Genomic DNA, 22,364 nt, shown 5'->3' with positions numbered 1-22,364 from the left:
CCGACAGGGTTTTGAAGCTTTTGGGACATTATCTTAGGAAGTATTGATTTACACCGGATCAAAATGTACCATTGTAAATGAGGTCGCTTCAACAATCTACTGAAAAAGAATCAAAACGATGCGAGAGGAGCTCCTAAACTTCACTTTATCCGAATTTTGTGTGGGAGGTACCCGAAGGAGTGAACCGATATAGTCTATATTTCAATCCCACACTGGACTGGATGAAATAATACGATGTGTAAAGCCTGCATCAATCAAAAACTCCCTGCGAGAATTATCTTGCGGATTTGCCATTTTGGTTGGTGCCGTCAGGGTTTCTTAGAGCTTTTAGGCCAATATCTCAGGAATTATTGACTTACTCCGGCAAAAAATTGTACCGTCGTAAAGCGAGCCACAAAAAAACTTACTGAAAAAATTTCAAAACGATCCGTGAGGAGCTCTTAAACATCACTTTATCCGAATTTTTTGTGGGAGGTACTCGAAGGAGTGGACCGATACAATCCATATTCCAACCTGATACATGACTGGATGAAATAATACGATGTGCAAAGCCTGCACCAATCAGAAATTCCCTGCGAGGATTATCTTGCGGATTTGCCATTTTGGTTGGTGCCGTCAGAGTTTCTTGGAGATTTTAGGCCAATATCTCAGGAAGTATGGACTTCCGCAAGAAAAAAATTTTACAGTCGTAAAGGGAGCCACAAAAAAAATTAATGAAAAAAATCGCTAAACCATCCGAGATGAGCCCTTAAACTTCAATTTATCCGAATTTTGTGTGGGAGGTACCCGAAGAAGTGGACAGATATAGTTCATATTCGAACCAGATCTATATCTGGAAGGAATAATTCGATGTGCAAAGTTTTGACCAAATCGATTGCTCCCTTCGAGAGTTATCGTTCAGACCATTTTACAGAAAAATTTTTAACTTTTGTGGGGGAGAATTGGAGATCTTTATTTGGTTCGGTCTATGGAACAAATTTTCTGTAATGAACCAGCTAAGTAAGTAAGTATATTGTTTATTTGTTTTTTATATCCTTTCCGCATACGAAGTAGCGGGCATTTTGCTAGTATACTTATATTTTATTTTTTCTGTAATAATCTTTTTAAGCTAGGAATTCAAATTTCAATCGTGAACTTAAAACGTTTTTTTTTTTTCTCGAAACTAGAGTAAATGAGCGATATGTTGTCAATTTTTGGTGGAGAAGTTTTTGCCTGCAGGGAACCTCAAATGCTCTGTCAAAATATGTAGCAAAAACCCTCAAAATACCGAAAATCGGTTGGTTGAAATTCGGCACAATGAGTTCTAAATATGTAGAAAATATCCTTGCAAAAATTTGTCAACATAGGTCCACGTTTTCTAATAGCCCCCATATAAGGGTACCCCGATTTCGAGTATTTACCCAAACCTTGGGTAAAAACTCTTTAACTGCCGAACCACTTGACATAGGCTGACGAAATTTGGCTCAAGTCTTACTTATATCAAGCGAACATCTGGAATTGAAAATGGAGTCTCTAGGTTCATGTGTTGATATAGCCCCCATATAACAGTACCTCCCGATTTAGGGTATTTTTCTCCTATTAGCCACATTCTACAACCAAATTAGCTGTAATTTGGCAAAGTGAGTCCTCAATGAGTATAAAATATCTTTGCAACATTTTGTCAACGTAGGTCCACGTTTTCTTATAGCCCCCCTATTAGGGTACCCCGATGTCGAGTATTTACCCAAATATTGGGTAAATCTCTTTATCTGCCGAACCACTTGACGTAGGCTGACAAAATTTGGCTCTAAAATTTCTTATACCAATAGTATTAAAGGTATTAAAAATGGAGTTCCTGGATCCATGTTTTGGTATAGCCCCCATATAGCCGTACCTCCCGATTTAAGGTATTTTTTACTTATTAGCCACATTTTACAATCAAACTGACTGTAATTTGCTACAGTGAGTTCGCAATATGTATAAAATATCCTTGCAAAACATTGTCGACGTAGGTCCACGTTTTCTTGTAGTACTGTTATACTGGGCCTGTTATAACAAACCTTGGGTCGATATAGCCCATCTTCAAACTCGACCTTCCTATATGCACTCGGGTCTAAAAATATAACATTCGTGCTTAATTATTGTAGACGCTAGTGTGATTGCTACGGACGGGCATTGCTATATCGACTTAGAATTTTATCCTCATTAAGAATAACATTGGTGGCGTCGTTTTTTATTGGGATAGCTAATACAATTTTGTTTTTCAAAATAGTCTGGCTTAATCCCATTGTTGTTGTTTTAGTATTTTAAAACAACTAATTTATTAGTGGAAAAAGGTTGGCATTGTTCGCCAAGGGGTAAGGCAAGGCAGACTAGCTTCGATCCACGCCACTGGATCTCATCAGTTCCCTTGTTTCTTGTTTGTGGATATTCTCCACCGAAGTTATTTTTCAAAAACTTCTTCAACAAGAAACTTTTTATACCCAAACATCAATCGTCAGCTCGAAGTAATGGGTGTTTTTTTAAGCTAGATAGAACTTTAAATTGTAAAAAGTAACACAAAAATTTTGATGAAACTTTTTTTTTATTTGTTTCAGTATACTCTGACAAATCATTATGAATAGACTCACGCTTGAACAACGCTACGAAATTATCCAAATTTACTTTGAAAATCAGTCGACGATTCGCTCAACTTATAGACGACTTCGTCATTTGCATGGCGTACAAAATTGTGTTCAGCGATGAGGCGCATTTTTTGGCTTAACGGGTTTGTTAATAAGCAAAATTGCCGCATATGGAGTGAGACCAATCCACAAGAGACCCTACAGACTCCATTACATCCAGAAAAATGCACCGTATGGTGCGGTTTTCACGCTGGTGGCATCATCGGACCTTATTTCTTCAAAAATGAGGCCGGAGCTCGCGTTACGGTCAATGGAGATCGTTACCGCACCATGATCAATGATTTTTTGTTTGAAAATATGGATGACATTGATCCGGAGGAGATGTGGTTTCAACAGGATGGCGCTACGTGCCATACGGAGAACGCAACCATCGACTTATTGAAATCAAAATTTGGCGATAAGTTGCAAAAAAATTTAATTTACGTGGTAGTTACGACCGCGTAAAGGAAAAACATAGGTAAAAACACGTTGAAGCTAAACAGGTTTTTTACATTGCTATTCGATTTCTGATTAACCATTCAAATGACGGACATCTGTCCAAAGTAAAAGTAGGAGAATACAAAATGAAGATTACACTTCTAATGTATCACTTTCCAAAATTTCCACTGCATCCACCTTTTATGGATGCTGACATTTTGAAGCCGGATTTCAGGTGTTTTTTGTATTTTTTATGTAACTGGGACGCGCATTCGGATATTTCGAAAAACCAATTATAGGATTAAAGAACTCGCGATTTCGCATAATCTGATATGTATATTGAGTATGTAGCCCACACAGCAGCAGAGTAATCTACTGCCAAAGGCCAAAATTTAGTGTTATATTTTTTCTAAAAAAACCTATTTTTTGGGTACAGTATTTACAATATCGTTTTGAGTGTGCTGGTACCCCGCGATATTTTAGTTTTTCGACGATCCGGATCATATGAATCACAGATCATAAAAATCCATCTACTAGAACGGCGGAAATGGCTACTGCAAAAATTGAAAAATTTGCGAAAAAATGTTTTTCAAAATATCGCTGACTAATTCGCGTTTTATGTGGATCGTTTCCATTTCAATGAAGAAAGTGAATCATCACTCGCGTTTGTGCGAAAACAGCGGTTTCAAAAATTTAGTGGCGTGGGAGCTGTATCCGATTTATCCAAAAAATACTGTGTGATGCTACATCCACGGTTCTTGATGGATTTTATAGAAATATGTTTAGATCGATGTATGTTTTCACGGTTGATAGTGAAATCGGATGCGCATAAAAAGTGTATGCACTTTGTGCAAAATATAAGCGTTATACAGTTTGTTGCACACTAAACTGCAGACGATGCTACATCTTAGCGGCCAAAGTAAATCCTGGCAAATGTGTACAAATTAAAAGAGAAGAATTCGCTGTATTGGTAAACCGCATGCGCATCAAGTGATTTTGAGGATTTCGCGATTTACACGCATTTCAAAATGAACATTACCCGATACAATTTTATTTCAAGATTATACCCCATTTAAAGGAACCCAACATTTATTTGAAAGATATCCATATCTTCTGCTAGATGTTAGCGTGTTTTCGAGAAGTGATTAGAATAAAAAATGTGATTTATTGCGTGAAATTTAACTAAAATAGAAGAAAAACTCCGACGTATTTTTCTTACATTTTGTTCAACTAACTCACAAAATAAATTTTAATAAATATTTTCTCTTACAAAAATTTTATAAATTTCCTCAATATATATTTTTGTTTTTGCTATAATATGAAAACCACTAAACGGATTTGTATAGTTTTGGTTTCATTTGAATCTTCGCGATGTATAGATTACGTACATATTTTTTATATATTTTTCAGAGGCATAAGCAGGTTGAATTTTATTAAAACAAGTTGCAAAGTACCAATTTTTTTAACTCTTTCTCAATTTCCGCGAAAATTTAAAACTTTTTCACTAATGTTATGGGGCCTCAGTAATCATATATTACGTAGGGAGCCCCTAATTAAGAGAGTTTCTCAATATAATGATTAGAGTCTTTTAAAGATTTTTTTCTTTTTATCATATTGAAACCGCCATAACTTTTGCGCGCAACAACCAAAATTAGTATCACGAACAGATTTAAGAATGGCATTTTTTCCCAATCTATGTACCAAAAATCTTTCATGTAGCTTAAAAAAAAAAATTTTTAATTTTTTTTTTTTATGGAAAACTAAAAAATTTTGTCTTTTCTTCATATACATATAATGTGATTTTTGACGAGCAGTAACAACCTACAATATTATGGAGCTCCAAGGAAGTCAGAGAAGTTATGTCGTAGAATAATGAATCAGATGAGAACGATTGTGCAAAAAATGAAATTTCCAAAATTTCCAGCCAATAAATTGCTTCATGAAATAGATAACATAGAGCAATTCTATTTTGGACAATGCACAGGCAAAAATAACGGACTTTTTATACACTCCACCATAGTATGAAGGGTATATTAACTTTGTTTTTCCGTTTGTAACTCATTAAAATAATCATTTGCAACACTATAAAGTATAAATATCCTTTATCAGTGTAAAATTCGGATTCGATCTATGCATTTCCGTTCCTTCGTCTGTGGTAATCACTATAGCATCCACAAAAATAGATATAGAATACTGAAATTTCGGAAAGATGAGTCTTTTGTTTGCAGTTCGAGTTTTGGTATAGCCCCCATATAACGGTACCGTCCGATTTCAGGTATTTTTAGGTTTTCATCTACATTTTCAGACCGAATTAGCTATAATTTGGCATTTATGGTTCCTAGTGGTCAAAAAACGTATCTATCCAAAATTATATAAAATACTGTAATACGAACTTCCAAAAATTCCAAAAATTGTGGGTTTATTTTTTATTTTACCTGCAAATTTTGTATGATACCAAACTCAGAGCTTGTTCGAACTAAAAGTAGCCACAGGGGCTAGTGACAAATATTGTAAATGATGATCGACATCTTCTGCTTCTTCTTTAATATTTGTGGAAAGGTGAAGATTTTGTCCATGATGAATATTTTAGGTCTTAAGCCGCACTGATGTGATTATATTCCTTTATCGACCATAAATTTTAGCAATTGAGTTTAACCACAACATGTCAGTGTTAGATTTTAAGCATCTCAACAAGCTAAATTATTATTTTTAGTCGTTTTTCTGATGCTACTGTACTGTATTACAAGAAAAGCCCACTTTCACCCATTCCACCTTTCAAAGTATTCCATTTCCACATGTCCCTACTCGTAAAACTAATAGTACTTTTAACATTTTTCTTTTCGGTTTAGAACAAATTAACCTTCGTATATTTTCTACAACTCAATAGATGATGGTATATATTTTTTTTTTTTTGATTCCCATTAGAACCAAACACAAACTATTCTACCCACCTTACCACCGACTAGAAACAAAACAAATCACCATCCTTATTGATTGTCACCGAGATAGGCAAATTTAAATTAATATTGATGTTTTGTCATTTGCAACAAATTGAGGTTTTAGATTACAACAACAACTGTCATTTCATTTACATAACAAAATACTTATCCCAAAGATATTTCCTCATAGCCACAGCACCACATCCACCAATAACAATATTTCATTGAGGATGTTGTCAAGTAGATGATGATATCTCCCACAGAGTATTATAATGGCTAATCCCAATCTATCATTTGAAAGAGACACATCAAAGGCTGTACACATAGAGCACCTTCTAATAATAATCACCGTCATCATATTTTAAGTCACCATTATTACTACCCAAATGGACATGAAATTAGAAATCATAGTTATGTCACCTTACTGCGTGTGTGTGTGTTGGTGTGTTGTTGATTTTCATTGAATGTTAAATGTCATATTGTGCAACATCCAGGGTTGCCATATTTTTAGTAAAAATTAGTCGGGATTCAAGAAAAAAAAATAATGCACATGTACTGTCAATTTGTTGACTTGAAACACAATGGGAAGACTGGGGGTCTATAAACTATTGTTAGATTGTTAGGAGAGATCTTGGATTTTCCAAAGATTATAAGGAGAATACAAAAAGGTATATTAAAGTTGTTTTTTTTAAACAAGATTTTTGGGAGAATACTCGTACTAAGAGGTCAATAAACGTGGATTTTTTAATAGATTCTTACGAGCATCCAAACTAAGCTCCATACACGTGGATTTTCTTAAAAAAAACTTTTACGAGATGGATTTTTAATAGACTTTTACGAGGTATATAAACGTGGATTTTTTAAAGATTTTATGAGCATCCAAAAAGGTCCATAAACGTGGATTTTCTTAAAGATTTTTGTGATCATCCAAAAAGCTCAGTAAACGCGGAGCATCCAAAAATGCACATAAACGTGGATTTTTTAAAGATTTTATGAGCATCCAAAAAGATTCATAAACGTTGATTTTTTTTAATATTTTTGGGATCATCCAAACAGTTCAGTAAACGTGGATGTTTTAAAAGATTTTTAGGAGCATCCAAAAAGGTCCATAAACTTGGATTTTTGAAAGATTTTAGATCATCCAAAAAGGTCCACAAAAGTGGATTTTTAAAAGATTTTTAGCAGCATCCAAAAAGGATCATCCAAAAATGTCAGCAAACGTGGATTTTTTAAAAGTTTTAGGAGCACCCAAAAAGTTCCATAAACATTGATTTTCTCAAAAGTTTTTAGGAGCATCCAAAAAGTTACATAAACGTGGATTTTCTAAACGTTTTTAGGAGCATCCAAAAAGCTCCAAAAACGTGGACATTTTTAAAAGCTTTTTAGGAGCTCCAAAAAGTTACATACACTTGGATTTTTTTAAAAGATGTTTAGGAGCATCCAAAAAGGTCCATAAACGTGGACTGTTTTAAAAGATTTTTAGGAGCTCCAAAAAGTTACATAAACTTGGGTTGTTTTTAAATGATTTTTAGGGACATCCAAAAAGATCCATAAACGTGGACTTTTTTTAAACGATTTTTAGGAGCTCCGAAAAGTACATAAACTTCGATCTTTTAAAATATTTTTAGGAGCATCCAAAAAGGCCCATAAACGTGTATTTTTAAAAAATTTTTAAGCCGATAGACGTGGATTTTTTAAAAGATATTTAGGTCCATAAACGTTGATTTTTTTTAAAAGATGTTTAGGTCCATAAACCTGGATTTTTTAAAAGATTTTTAGGTGCATAAAATAAATGTGGATTTTTAAAACATTTTAGGGGCATCTAAAAAGATCCCTAAACGTAGAATTTTAAAAGTTTTTAGGAGCAAGTGGACTTTCAAAAATTTTTAGGAGCTTCCAATAAAATCCATAAACGTGGATTTTTGAAAAATTTTTAGGAGCATCCAAAAAGGTCCATAAACGTGGATTTTTTTAAAGATTTTTACGAGCATCCAAAAAGGTCCATAAACGTGGACTTTTTAAAAGATTTTTTGGGAACACTCAAGGAGGTCTATAAACGTGGATTTTTAAAAAATGTTTTGGGAACATCCGAGAAAGCATATAAACCCGGATTTTTACAAGATTTTAAGAAGCATGCAATCAATCCGTCATTTAAAAATCCGCACATAACTAGAAAACTTTTCTCGGTAAGGTTCGACCAAAAAAGCATTTCTTCAAAAATCGTCCAACTTTATCCTTGCAAAAGGTAATCTTGTATAGCAACACCTTTTTGTCATGAATCCATCTTAAGGTACATACCTTACAATTTGTGTCACACTGTTCGATGTTAATTCTACCTTGAAAAGTATACAATGAACAACAAGGAATTGCTGGGATACTCCGTTTACCTTTGTCAACAGCCACATACATTTGTGAGGCTATTCAAATGTCCTTTCATACAAAATCAGCAACCATCCATCCATTCATTTATCCACCCATCCATTCATTCATCCGTCGTCCATTTATTCATTTCGTTCTTAGTAAAGGCATCAATCATTTTAAAATGTTTGTGGTATTTATGTCGCCCTTTCTTTAGAAGTAACAGCAAGGATAGCATAAGTACAAGGTGTTGTGTTTAGCCTCTACAACTTCCCCCCACCACCATCAGCCCCCAAAAACCACATTCATCAAATCCCTATGGAGTTAGTCGTCGCAATAGTGCAAAGAGCAACAGAGCATTAGTCGTATTATGTAAATGAGAAATTCAATTGTTTAAACATTTAGCTGGATGCATAATTTATTGTAATAACACACCTGCCATAAGCTCTCTCAGTAACGAACGACGCCATCACCATCATTTTGCCAAATGGCTAATGTTGGATTTGCCGGTTGGATGGCTTGCTTGCTGACATTGCCCGTTTTTCTTCAAGGCATAGTAAAAGTGCTAGTTTCTACACTTTAAATGTGTTTGTGTGGATATTGTTTACGCCTTCACGTCGGTAATGGGTATCACATGAAACGAAGTTGCTTAGTCACCAAACAGTAGACCAATTATATTTTCCTATTTAGTATTATGGAATAGTTTAAGGAAATAAATGGTATAATCAGAGCTGGACGTTATGGCACTACAGGGACTAAGGACAAGCGTAATTTTAAGCGACAAGTGCATTTATGACTGTGGATGTTTAAAAGATTTTTAGGAGCATCCGAAGAGGGCTATAAACGTGGATTTTTTTAAAGATCTATAGAAGCGTCTCAAGAGCTCTATAAACGTGGATTTTTAACAGATTTTTAGAAGCATCCCAAGAGCTATATAAACGCGGATATTTAAAAGTTTTTTTAAAAGCATCACAAGAGGTCTATCTATAAACGTGGATTTTAACAAGAGTTTTAGAAGGATTAAAAGAGGTCTATCTATAAACGTGGATTTTTAAAAGATTTTTAGAAGCATCCCAAAAGCTCTATAAACGTGGATTTTTAAAAGATTTTTAGAAGCATCCCAAAAGCTCTATAAACGTGGATTTTTAAAAGATTTTTAGAAGCATCCCAAAAGCTCTATAAACGTGGATTTTTAAAAGATTTTTCGAAGCATCCCAAAAGCTCTATAAACCTGGATTTTTAAAAGATTTTTAGAAGCATCCCAAAAGCTCTATAAACCTGGATTTTTAAACGATTTTTGGAAGCATCCCAAAAGCACTATAAACCTGGATTTTTAAAAGATTTTTAGAAGCATCCCAAAAGCTCTATAAACCTGGATTTTTAAACGATTTTTGGAAGCATCCCAAAAGCTCTATAAACGTGGATTTTTAAAAGATTTTTAGAAGCATCCCAAAAGCTCTATAAACGTGGATTTTTAAAAGATTTTTAGAAGCATCCCAAATGCTCTATAAACGTGGATTTTTAAAAGATTTTTAAAAGCACCCAAAAGCTGTATAAACGTGGATTTTAAAAGATTTTTAGAAGCATCCCAACAGCTCTATAAACGTGGATTTTTAAAAGATTTTAGAAGCATCCCAAAAGCTCTATAAACGTGGATTTTTAAAAGATATTTAGAAGCATCCCAAAAGCTCTATAAACGTGGATTTTTAAAAGATTTTTAGAAGCATCCCAAAAGCTCTATAAACGTGGATTTTTAAAAGATTTTTAGAAGCATCCCAAAAACTCTATAAACGTGGATTTTTAAAAGATTTTTAGAAGCATACCAAAAGCTCTATAAACGTGGATTTTTAAAAGATTTTTAGGAGCATCCCAAAAGCTCTATAAACGTGGATATTTAAAAATTTTTTTCGAAGCATCCCAAAAGCTCTATAAACGTGGATATTTAAAAGATTTTTAGAAGCATCCCAAAAGCTCTATAAACGTGAATTTTTAAAAGATTTTTAGAAGCATCCCAAAAGCTCTATAAGCCTGCATTTTTAAAAGATTTTTAGAAGCATCCCAAAAGCTCTATAAACCTGGATTTTTAAAAGATTTTTAGAAGCATCCCAAAAGCTCTATAAACCTGGATTTTTAAAAGATTTTTAGAAGCATCCCAAAAGCTCTGAAAACCTGGATTTTTAAACGATTTTTAGAAGCATCCCAAAAGCTCTATAATACCCTAGACAGACGGCAGAATTAATTTGCATTAAAAAAGTGATAATTTGAATTAATTTTTCACCCTGACAGACGATAGTATCTGCATTTATGAAACAGCTGTTTGTGTTGTTTGTTTGTACCCAGCAGACCATTTCATAAAGCTTTACAAAAGTTCGCCAAAATATGCGAAACTTTCTACCTTTGATCTTTTCACCACGATGAAGCAAAAATAAATTTAATTTATTCGCGATATTTTTGAGTCTTTTTAATATTATAAAAATATAGCAAAACTTTAAAAAACAATTGAGGAAGATATAATTTTCGATAGAATTGGTATGGTGGGTAATGAAATTTTTTGTGAAAATAAAAATTTGAAAAAGAGATTTGTTAGAAGGCGTGAAAAACGATTAGCTGCTATTCTACTCGCGAAAGACCACTATTTATTTTGAAGAAACGCGAAAATTGCTGATTTGCTTTCCCTTTTTATTTTCTTAAACATGGAAATTTGACAAAAGACAATTAATTATCAACAGCATTGCCATATTGAAATTGCTAAATTCAGTTTAAATTTCCTTTGATTTTGTGCATTAAGAATGTGGATAATGCACGAATTAATTTGAATTAAGGCAGTTAATGCAAATTAACGCTGCCGTCTGTCTAGGGTATAAACCTGGATTTTTAAAAGATTTTTAGAAGCATCCCAAAAGCTCTATAAACCTGGATTTTTAAAAGATTTTTAGAAGCATCCCAAAAGCTCTATAAACCTGGATTTTTAAAAGATTTTTAGAAGCATCCCAAAAGCTCTATAAACCTGGATTTTTAAAAGATTTTTAGAAGCATCCCAAAAGCTCTATAAACCTGGATTTTTAAAAGATTTTTAGAAGCATCCCAAAAGCTCTATAAACCTGGATTTTTAAAAGATTTTTAGAAGCATCCCAAAAGCTCTATAAACCTGGATTTTTAAAAGATTTTTAGAAGCATCCCAAAAGCTCTATAAACGTGGATTTTTAAAAGATTTTTAGAAGCATCCCAAAAGCTCTATAAACGTGGATTTTTAAAAGATTTTTAGAAGCATCCCAAAAGCTCTATAAACGTGGATTTTTTAAAGATTTTTAGAAGCATCCCAAAAGCTCTATAATCGTGGATTTTTAAAAGATTTTTAAGTGCATCCCAAAAGCTCTATAAACGTGGATTTTTAAAAGATTTTTAGATGCATCCCAAAAGCTCTATAAACGTGGATTTTTAAAAGATTTTTAGATGCATCCCAAAAGCTCTATAAACGTGGATTTTTAAAAGATTTTTAGATGCATCCCAAAAGCTCTATAAACGTGGATTTTTAAAAGATTTTTAGATGCATCCCAAAAGCTCTATAAACGTGGATTTTTAAAAGAATTTTAGAAGCATCCCAAAAGCTCTATAAACGTGGATTTTTAAAAGAATTTTAAAAGCATCCCAAAAGCTCTATAAACGTGGATTTTTAAAAGAATTTTAGAAGCATACCAAAAGCTCTATAAACCTGGATTTTTAAAAGATTTTTAGGAGCATCCCAAAAGCTCTATAAACGTGGATTTTTAAAAATTTTTTCGAAGCATCCCAAAAGCTCTATAAACGTGGATTTTTAAAAGATTTTTAGAAGCATCCCAAAAGCTCTATAAACGTGGATTTTTAAAAGATTTTTAGAAGCATCCCAAAAGCTCTGAAAACCTGGATTTTTAAACGATTTTTAGAAGCATCCCAAAAGCTCTATAAACGTGGATTTTTAAGAAAATTTTAGAAGCATCCCAAAAGCTTTATAAGCGTGGATTTTAAGAAAATTTTAGAAGCATCCCAAGAGCTATATCACCGTAGATTTTTAAAAGATTTTTAGATTCACCCCAAGAGCTGTATAAACGTGGAATATTAAAAGATTTTTAGATGCATCCCATGATCTGTGTAAACGTGGATTTTTAAAAGATTTTTAGATGCATCCCATGATCTGTGTAAACGTGGATTTTTAAAAGATTTTTAGAAGCAATTCAAGCTCTGTAAAAACATTCATTTTTAAAAGATTTTTTGAAGCGTCCCAAGAGTTCTATTACTAGATGTTTTAATTGGAGTTTTGTTGAATTTTTAAACCCATATCATTGTTAATCTTTTTTATTTTTGCCTTAACACAGTTCCACTGTTTAAGATGACAACGCAGATCTGCACATGTTGCCAACATTAAAATATTACACAAATTGATATTCAGTTACAAACCGACAAACAAAGAACGGAAGTTCGCAACCACAGGACAAATCGACCAGATGATAGACGGGGACGATGATGACAACAAAAAAACGACGAACATTAAACTAGCAGGCACAATGTTTGTTATGGCTGCTCGTTTCTACAGACACACTGGTCGTACATTAAAATAACCAGAAAATAAAGAAACCCAGTAACTACAACAACAACAGGGGCAAAACACAGTGTAAAAAGATGGATGAATGGCATAATCATAAGCCACTGACAACAGATACGTATTTTATGTCCTTTTTATTTAATAAAAACCAGCAACAATAACTGCTGCTGCTATACTGCAGCAACAACACCAAGACTTAACATTGTACAGCCAGCTTTACGGTTTACGGTGTACGACATTGTCAACGCCTTGTCGTGTGACCAACCATTGCAATAACTGCTGTCACTAGTCTCCACTCCACTCTGATAACCTTACATCTTATGGACGTCGTTGTAGTTCATCTTCATCATCATCCCCTCTGCCTCACATTGACGATTTGTTGTGGCCTTTAGTGTGTCACTATCATTGAGCCACTGGGTGATAAAGTACCTTGTGTTGGGTATGTTGGTATGTTTGTGTGTATGTAGATAGGTAGCAGTAGTTCGGTTTATTTATGTTCATCTACAAATCATAAAATCATTTGGTAACAGCCACTGATGAAATAACAAGGATAATATTCTTTAAGTTTGAATAAAACTTTCCGGTAATAAGGGTTGTCGTTGATGTCGTCTTTCTGTTAGCCTACTGTTGCATTTAAAAAAAAGAAATAAAATGGAAAATGCAACTTAAATGTAATGAGGGTGTTTCAAGGAAGGGCTGGCTGCCTGACATGGATTTTTACGGCACTTAGGGATAAAATACATTGTATGTGTATAATGTGCAGCAGAACAACCAAAGTATCCCTCACAAGAAAAACATACACAAGTCGCGTCAAAGTTATAGAAACAACTTGAATGGAACGTCAAACGGTTGAAGAAGTTGCATCCCAAGAACAGCGTAAACTAGTGGCATAAGTTTGTTATGGTTCATCCGTTCGTAGCAGGCACTTTATAGTAGCGGGAACTGTATATCTGATTACATTAGTGTTTTTATTTTCTCTCCTAGTTTCCCTGGTATATTCTTAATATAAGAAATTTTACAGTAACACTACATAAGTATAGGATAAGATAATGAACTGGTAAAGAATGATTGTTGAAGATGTGGCCAAATATGATGATAATATTAACGCAGGGCAATTATGTCTTGTTGTCGCCAGAAGCACATTAAAAGCGGCATTATAGTCAATTAAAGTGAGCTAAGTATAGATTTATTTCTTCATAATAATTAAAATTTCACGTTTGTTTCACTCTGAAAATTATCACAAAGTTTAAAAAATAGCCCTTTTCTAAAAGTTAAAAATCACGATTATGGAAATCTTCAAGTGGTCTCCTTGGATGCTACTAAAAATGTTTTAATAATTCAACTTAATTTACCTTGCTTGCTGCGAAATCTTTTACAAGTCCACGGGTTCTTCTAAAAATCGAATAAAAATCCAAGTTTATTGAACTCTTTGAGTGCTTCTAAAAATCCACGATTATAGACCTTATGGTATGCTTGTAAAAATCTTTTAAAAATCCACGTTTGTAACCCTCATGGGATGCTTGTAAAAATCTTTAAAAAATCCACGTTTGTAGACCTCATAGGACGCTTCTAAAAATCCATGTTTGTAACCCTCATGGGATGCTTGTAAAAACCTTTTAAAAATCCACGTTTGTAGACCTAATGGGATGCTTCAAAAAATCTTTTAAAAATCTTCTTTTAAAAATTCACGTTTGTAGACCTCATAGGATGCTTCTAAAAATTTTTTAAAAATCCACGTTTGTAGACCTCATGGGATGCTTCTAAGGATCTTTTAAAAATCCTTGTTCGTATACCTCATGGGATGCTTCTAAAAATCCGCGTTTATAGACCTCATGGGATGCTTCTAAAAATCTTTTAAAACTTCACGTTTGTAGACCTCATTTGATGCTTCTAAAAATCTTTTAAAAATCCACGTTTCTGGACCTCTTTGGGTGCTTCTAAAAATCTTTTAAAAATCCACGTTAATGGACCTCTTTGGATGCTCCTAAACATTTTTTAAAAATCCACGTTTAGGGACCTCTTTGGATGCTTCTAAAAATCTTTTAAAAATCCACGTTTATGGACCTCTTTGGATGCTTCTAAGAATCTTTTAAAAATCCACGTTCCTGGAGCTCTTTGGATGCTCCTAAAAATCTTTTAAAAATCCACGTTTCTGGACCTCTTTGGATGCTTCTAAGAATCCTTTAAAAATCCACGTTTATGGACCTCTTTGGATGCTTCTAAGAATCTTTTAAAAATCCACGTTCCTGGAGCTCTTTGGATGCTTCTAAGAATCTTTTAAAAATCCACGTTTCTGGACCTCTTTGGATGCTTCTAAGAATCTTTTAAAAATCCAAGTTAATGGACCTCATTGGATGCTTCTAAAAATCTTTTAAAAATCCACGTTTCTGGACCTCTTTGGATGCTCCTAAAAATCTTTTAAAAATCCACGTTGATGGACCTCATTGGATGCTTCTAAAAATCTTTTAAAAATCCACTTTTATGGAGCTCTTTGGATGCTTCTAAAAATCTTTTAAAAATCCACGTTTATGGAGCTCTTTGGATGCTCCTAAAAATCTTTTAAAAATCCACGTTTATGGACCTCTTTGGATGCTTCTAAAAATCTTTTAAAAATCCACTTTTTTGGACCTCTTTGGATGCTCCTAAAAATCTTTTAAAAATCCTCTTTGGATGCTTCTAAAACTCTATAAAAAATCCACGTTTATGGACCTCTTTGGATGCTTCTAAACATCTTTTAAAAATCGACGTTTATGGACCATTTTGGATGCTCCTAAAAATCTTTTAAAAATCCACGTTTATGGACCATTTTGGATGCTCCTAAAAATCTTTTAAAAATCCACGTTTATGGACCTCTTTGGATGCTTCTAAAAATATTTTAAAAATCCACTTTTATGGACCTCTTTGGATGCTTCTAAAAATCTTTTAAAAATCCACGTTCCTGGAGCTCTTTGGATGCTTCTAAAAATCTTTTAAAAATCCACGTTCCTGGAGCTCTTTGGATGCTCCTAAAAATCTTTTAAAAATCCACGTTCCTGGAGCTCTTTGGATGCTCCTAAAAATCTTTTAAAAATCCACGTTTCTGGACCTCTTTGGATGCTTCTAAGAATCTTTAAAAATCCACGTTTGTGGACCTCTTTGGATGCTTCTAAAAATCTTTTAAAAATCCACGTCTAGGGACCTCTTTGGATGCTTCTAAAAATCTTTTAAATATTCACGTTTGTAGACCTCATGGGATGCTTCTAAAAATCTTTTAAAAATCCATGTTTATGGACCTCTTTGGATGCTTCTAAAAATCTTTTAAAAATCCACGTTTATGGACCTCTTTGGATGCTTCTAAAAATCTTTTAAAAATCCACGTTTATGGACCTCTTTGGATGCTTCTAAACATCTTTTAAAAATCCACGTGTATGGATCTCTTTGGATGCTTCTAAAAATCTTTTAAAAATCCACGTCTAGGGACCTCTTTGGATGCTTCTAAAAATCTTTTAAATATTCACGTTTGTAGACCTCATGGGATGCTTCTAAAAATCTTTTAAAAATCCATGTTTATGGACCTCTTTGGATGCTTCTAAAAATCTTTTAAAAATCCACGTTTATGGACCTCTTTGGATGCTTCTAAAAATCTTTTAAAAATCCACGTTTATGGACCTCTTTGGATGCTTCTAAAAATCTTTGAAAAATCCACGTTTATGGACCTCTTTGGATGCTTTTACAAATCTTTTAAAAATCCACGGTTATGGACCTCTTTGGATGCTTCTAAAAATATTTTAAAAATTTACAGTTATGGACCTCTTCGGATGCTTCTAAAAATCTTTTAAAAATCCACGTTTATGGACCTCTTTGGATGCTTCTAAAAATCTTTTAAAAATCCACGATATGGAGCTATTTGGACGCTCCTAAAAATCTTTTAAAAATCCTCTTTGGATGCTTCTAAAAATCTTTTAAAAATCGACGTTTATGGACCATTTTGGATGCTCCTAAAAATCTTTTAAAAATCCACCTTTATGGACCTCTTTGGATGCTTCTAAAAATCTTTTAAAAATCCACCTTTATGGACCTCTTTGGATGCTTCTAAAAATCTTTTAAAAATCCAAGTTTATGGACTACTTTGGATGCTTCTAAAAATCTTTTAAAAATCCACGTTTATGGACCTCTTTGGATGCTTCTAAAAATATTTTAAAAATCCACTTTTATGGACCTCTTTGGATGCTTCTAAAAATCTTTTAAAAATCAACGTTTATGGAGCTCTTTGGATGCTCCTAAAAATCTTTTAAAAATCCACGTTTCTGGACCTCTTTGGATGCTTCTAAGAATCTTTTAAAAATCCACGTTTGTGGACCTCTTTGGATGCTTCTAAAATCTTTTAAAAATCCACGTCTAGGGACCTCTTTGGATGCTTCTAAAAATCTTTTAAATATTCACGTTTGTAGACCTCATGGATGCTTCTAAAAAATCCATGTTTATGGACCTCTTTGGATGCTTCTAAAAATCTTTTAAAAATCCACGTGTATGGACCTCTTTGGATGCTTCTAAAAATCTTTCAAAAATCCATGTGTATGGACCTCTTTGGATGCTTCTAAAAATCTTTTAAAAATCCACGTTTATGGAGCTCTTTGGATGCTCCTAAAATTTTTTTAAAAATCCACGTCTATGGACCTCTTTGGATGCTTCTAAAAATCTTTGAAAAATCCACGTTTATGGACCTCTTTGGATGCTTCTACAAATCTTTTAAAAATCCACGGTTATGGACCTCTTTGGATGCTTCTAAAAATCTTTTAAAAATTTACAGTTATGGACCTCTTCGGATGCTTCTAAAAATCTTTTAAAAATCCATGTGTATGGACCTCTTTTAAAAATCCACGATATGGAGCTCTTTGGACGCTCCTAAAAATCTTTTAAAAATCCTCTTTGGATGCTTCTAAAACTCTTTTAAAAATCCACGTTTATGGACCTCTTTGGATGCTTCTAAACATCTTTTAAAAATCGACGTTTATGGACCTCTTTGTATGCTTCTAAAAATCTTTTAAAAATCGACGTTTATGGACCTCTTTGTATGCTTCTAAAAATCTTTTAAAAATCGACGTTTATGGACCATTTTGGATGCTCCTAAAAATCTTTAAAAATCCACGTTTATGGACCTCTTTGGATGCTTCTAAAAATCTTTTAAAAATCCACGTTTATGGACCTCTTTGGATGCTTCTAAAAATATTTTAAAAATCCACGTGTATGGATCTCTTTGGATGCTTCTAAAAATATTTTAAAAATCCATGTGTATGGACCTCTTTGGATGCTTCTAAAAATCTTTTAAAAATCCACGTTTATGGAGCTCTTTGGATGCTCCTAAAATTTTTTTAAAAATCCACGTTTATGGACCTCATGAGATTGTTCTAAAAATCTTTTAAAATTCCACGTTTGTAGACCTCATGGGATGGTTCTAAAATCTTTTAAAAATCCACGTTTGTCGATCTCATGGGATGGCTCTAAAAATCTTTTAAAAATGCACGTTCGTAGACCCCATGGCATGCTTTTAAAAATCTTTAAGCAATCCACGTTTATAGGCATATTTGGATGATCCTTAAAACCTTTAAAAAACCACGTTTATGGATCTTTTTGGATGATCCCAAAGTTCTTTTAAAAAACGCGTTTAATGGAAGTCATTGGATGCCCCTAAAATTTTTTAAAAATTGAAGTTCTTTAAAAAAAACTAGGATTATGGAACTCTTTGGGTGTTCCTAAAATTATTTAAAAAATCTAAGTTTTTTCTTTTAAAAATTCACGTTTTTGAATCTCTTTGGATGTTCCTAATTTTTTTTTTTTCAAAAATCCACGTTTATTCAGCTCTTTGGATACTCCTAAACTTCTTTTAAAAATCCACATTAATGGAGATCTTTGTATGCTCCTAAAATTCATTTAAAAATCTACTTTATGACTTTTTTAAAGTATTGTCCCCCAATGCTTGCACTTATTACGATTTCGTCTTGTGTACGTACTTCCTCTTAAAAGTTTTGCGTGTGTGTGTGTGTTTGAGATTGGTTTAGCTGGTTAGCAATGCAACATTTAAAAGTCAACATGCTTCCTTTGCTGGTGACAGTAAGTAAGATAGATGTGGTCCGTGTACGAGGTCAATGCGTGTTAAATTCGTTACGGTCATTTATATGCAGACAATATTGACCAGAGCACTTATAAGCACCCCAAAAGCAACATACATACATATGTATGGCTTTAAACGCCACACCAAACACACACACACACAGCCACATTTACCAATGTATGTGTATATATAGCCAACTAAATGCGATGGACTTTTTGCTTCTTATGTTATTCTTTGAGACTTTAAACTACTTGACACATTTAATAGGTGAGGAAACGTACATTAAATAGACCGGAAACCCAAGGAATGTTGTGCCACACGAATGCTCACAAAAGTTTCATTTCATAAATACACCGGTTTGTAGTTATAGCCTATAGTGAAAATAGTGATTATTTTGTAAATCAATTTTATTAAAGAGGTGGAGAAAATTATTCTAGATATCAATTAGAAAGCATATTGTTGTAGTTGTGTCCGAAGTCAATGGAAGGACTAATACATATGCTCAATGAAACAATTTAACTACGTCAACGTCGATATATCCCTCATCGATCGACCAGTTAATAAGGATACTCACGATGGTCGGTTGCATGTGTAACAGCCTCCTCTGAAATTCTCGAAAAACCACCTGCTAAAATAGGTCCGTCGTTGTCTGTAAAAGACGACAGTACCAAGTTGATGGTATTTGATTGGTTTTTAACACCAGGCATGGAATTTCGGGTCATATTCCATCGAAATGGCATTGGCATGGGGAGGGGGTCACCTTACCAAAATTTTGAAAGTTCGTGTTAACGAAAATTTCTTATTTAGCAATGATTTAATCCTTATTTCAGACTTATATTACTGATGAAATAATTTGCATTACTATTTTTAATTAAAATGGCTCTTGTTTTTAGAACTTTTTTGACAATATATTAGTGCAATATGGGTACCACAGTGGTGCAATGGTATGCAAACCCGCCTAGCACGGGTTTCGATTCCCCGGCCAGGCAACTTCAAAATTTTCAACGGTGGCAAAATACCCCTCAGTAATGTTGGCGACATTTCCTGAGTATTTTAGGCATGTAAAACTTCTCTACAAGTGGTGTCTTAGGACACGCCGTTCGGACTCAGCGATAAACTGTAGGTCCCATATCATTGAGCTAATATGAATCGGGGTGCACTCATTAATATGAAGGAAGTCTCCCTTGTCCTGAATGTTATGTAATTCAGTGATATCACTTCGGTAAGACCAAAAGAAATAGAATACAATCAGAAAACCTTAGAAATATCTTAACATTTAATTTTGTTTACATGGAATGTTGAGATGCTTTCCTTTGTTTCCTATTTCGCAAAATTTTAAAATCACAGCTTCAATTTTCCACTCCGATTTTATTGAGTAATTTATGGATATAAAATGGTATAAGTAGATAATTGATTTATGCAGAGTGAACGTTTGGATATCAGGGCGTTATCTACTAGTATTTTTTATATTTACTGGTAGAATTTAGGAGTTATATAAATAAAAAACGCCGAGACACGTGTCTTCTTTGTCTTTTATCACGCTGCGCTGTCAGAAAATTGGCAATATTTCATTTTCGGAAATTCAGGTGTACAATCGTTGTTATTGTCATAAAGAAACCAATTGTAGTTATTTCCCTGAATATATTTTTACAAATATATATATATATATATATATATATATATATATATATATATATATATATATATATATATATATATATAAATATTAAATGACAAATTCTGTAGCCCAATCGTGCATCTGTCAATAGACTAATTTTGGCTTCCAATCGTCGGACTTCTCTTATAGAAAATCTGGTTTCCTATCGTGGATCTTCTCATAAATTGATGAATTCTATTAAAACAACTAAAAAAGTATCAGTCGGCTTTGCCGACAGAGATATACCCTCAGCCTATGTCAATTGAAACTGTGAGCCAAATTTTGGACCAAATCCGTTGACCACTTCGAGTGCTATAGTGCGCTCCAGCCAATACACATGGTGTCATAGGGATTTTTACAACTTTCAGGCTATTTTCTCAGGAAGTATTTACTTGCCCCTGAAAAAAATGTACCATCGTAAGTTAGTCCGGTCAAAATAGACATGCGTATAAGGGGGAAATAGCAAAAATTCCCACAAAGCTGAATTTTGGTTGAGAGCTAGGGTTGGTCATTAGAAGCAACGTCCTAAAAGTCCCCATCGATCCCATGTGTGCAAAACAAGTTAATCGGGGTCAAAGGTCATTTTTGGAGGCATTATTCAGTTTTTCTCAAAAACGGTAATACTTAGCAAAAGCCCGCTAAAGTAAAAGTTGTAGATTCAATAATTGTCTACAAGATAGGTCTTTATGATTCTTAAAAAAGACTTACCATTTTCGAGATATCTCGATCTAAAGGTCAAATAAAAAATTAGCCGCGTAAGTACATTATGAGGCGAACCGGTTAAAGTAACGACACTATGTGTTAGATACTTCCGTAAGCTTTCAAACGATATCCACTTTGCAGTAATCGGTTCAGTAGAACCGGGTCTAACCCGGTTTTTAAATTTGGCCCTTCGGGTCTAATAACCGGCGAACCGGATCCGCAACCGTTGAAAATTATACATTTCCGTAATCAGCGCAACAAACCCTACCTTCGGACAAAACTTGAAAAAAATCGGAGAGTTTTCGTTGGGGTCGTTCCCGTTGGGCTTTCGATTATACATGTGGGTTAAATGGGCTAGTTTTGCATAAAATGACTCTAACATTGAATAACTCTACTAAACACACTCCGATTTTGTTGGAATTTTTTTAGAAGATAGCTATAATTTCGCTCTTCAAGAAAATATATATTTTTTGGGGGGACAGACCCGATTACTTCGCTTATTTTAGCCGGTTCGTCTGAATATGTGCACATTTCCCTTATAAGTGCATAAAAATCATGTGTTTTTTAGAACAGCTATATCTCAAGAATGGTTCCTTCTAAGATAGATAATTTTTCTGTCTACAATATTTACTTTAGTCACTTTCTGATTCGATCAACCGTTTTCAAAAAATAAATCCGAAAACCTAAAAACCCTTAAATTTTGACCTTTGACCCCGAATAATTTTTTTTGCACACATGGGATCGATGGGGACTTTTAGGACGTTGCTTCTAATGGCAAACCCTAGCTCTCCACCAAAATTCAGCTTTGTGGGAATTTTTGCTATTTCAATGTCTATTTTGACCGGACTAAAGTGGGTCAGTGAATAGAAGTTGCTTCAACAAAACTCAAAGTGATTCGAGGGCAGGTCATAAAGTGAACTTATCTGAAATTTTGTGTGGGAGTTACCCGAAGGAGTGG

Source organism: Musca autumnalis, unplaced genomic scaffold (assembly GCF_047663935.1).
Source record: "Musca autumnalis isolate F117 unplaced genomic scaffold, ASM4766393v1 scaffold_1, whole genome shotgun sequence".
Lineage (NCBI taxonomy): Eukaryota > Metazoa > Arthropoda > Insecta > Diptera > Muscidae > Musca > Musca autumnalis.
The sequence above is the reverse complement of the archived record's forward strand: the minus strand, read 5'-3'. Positions refer to the sequence as shown.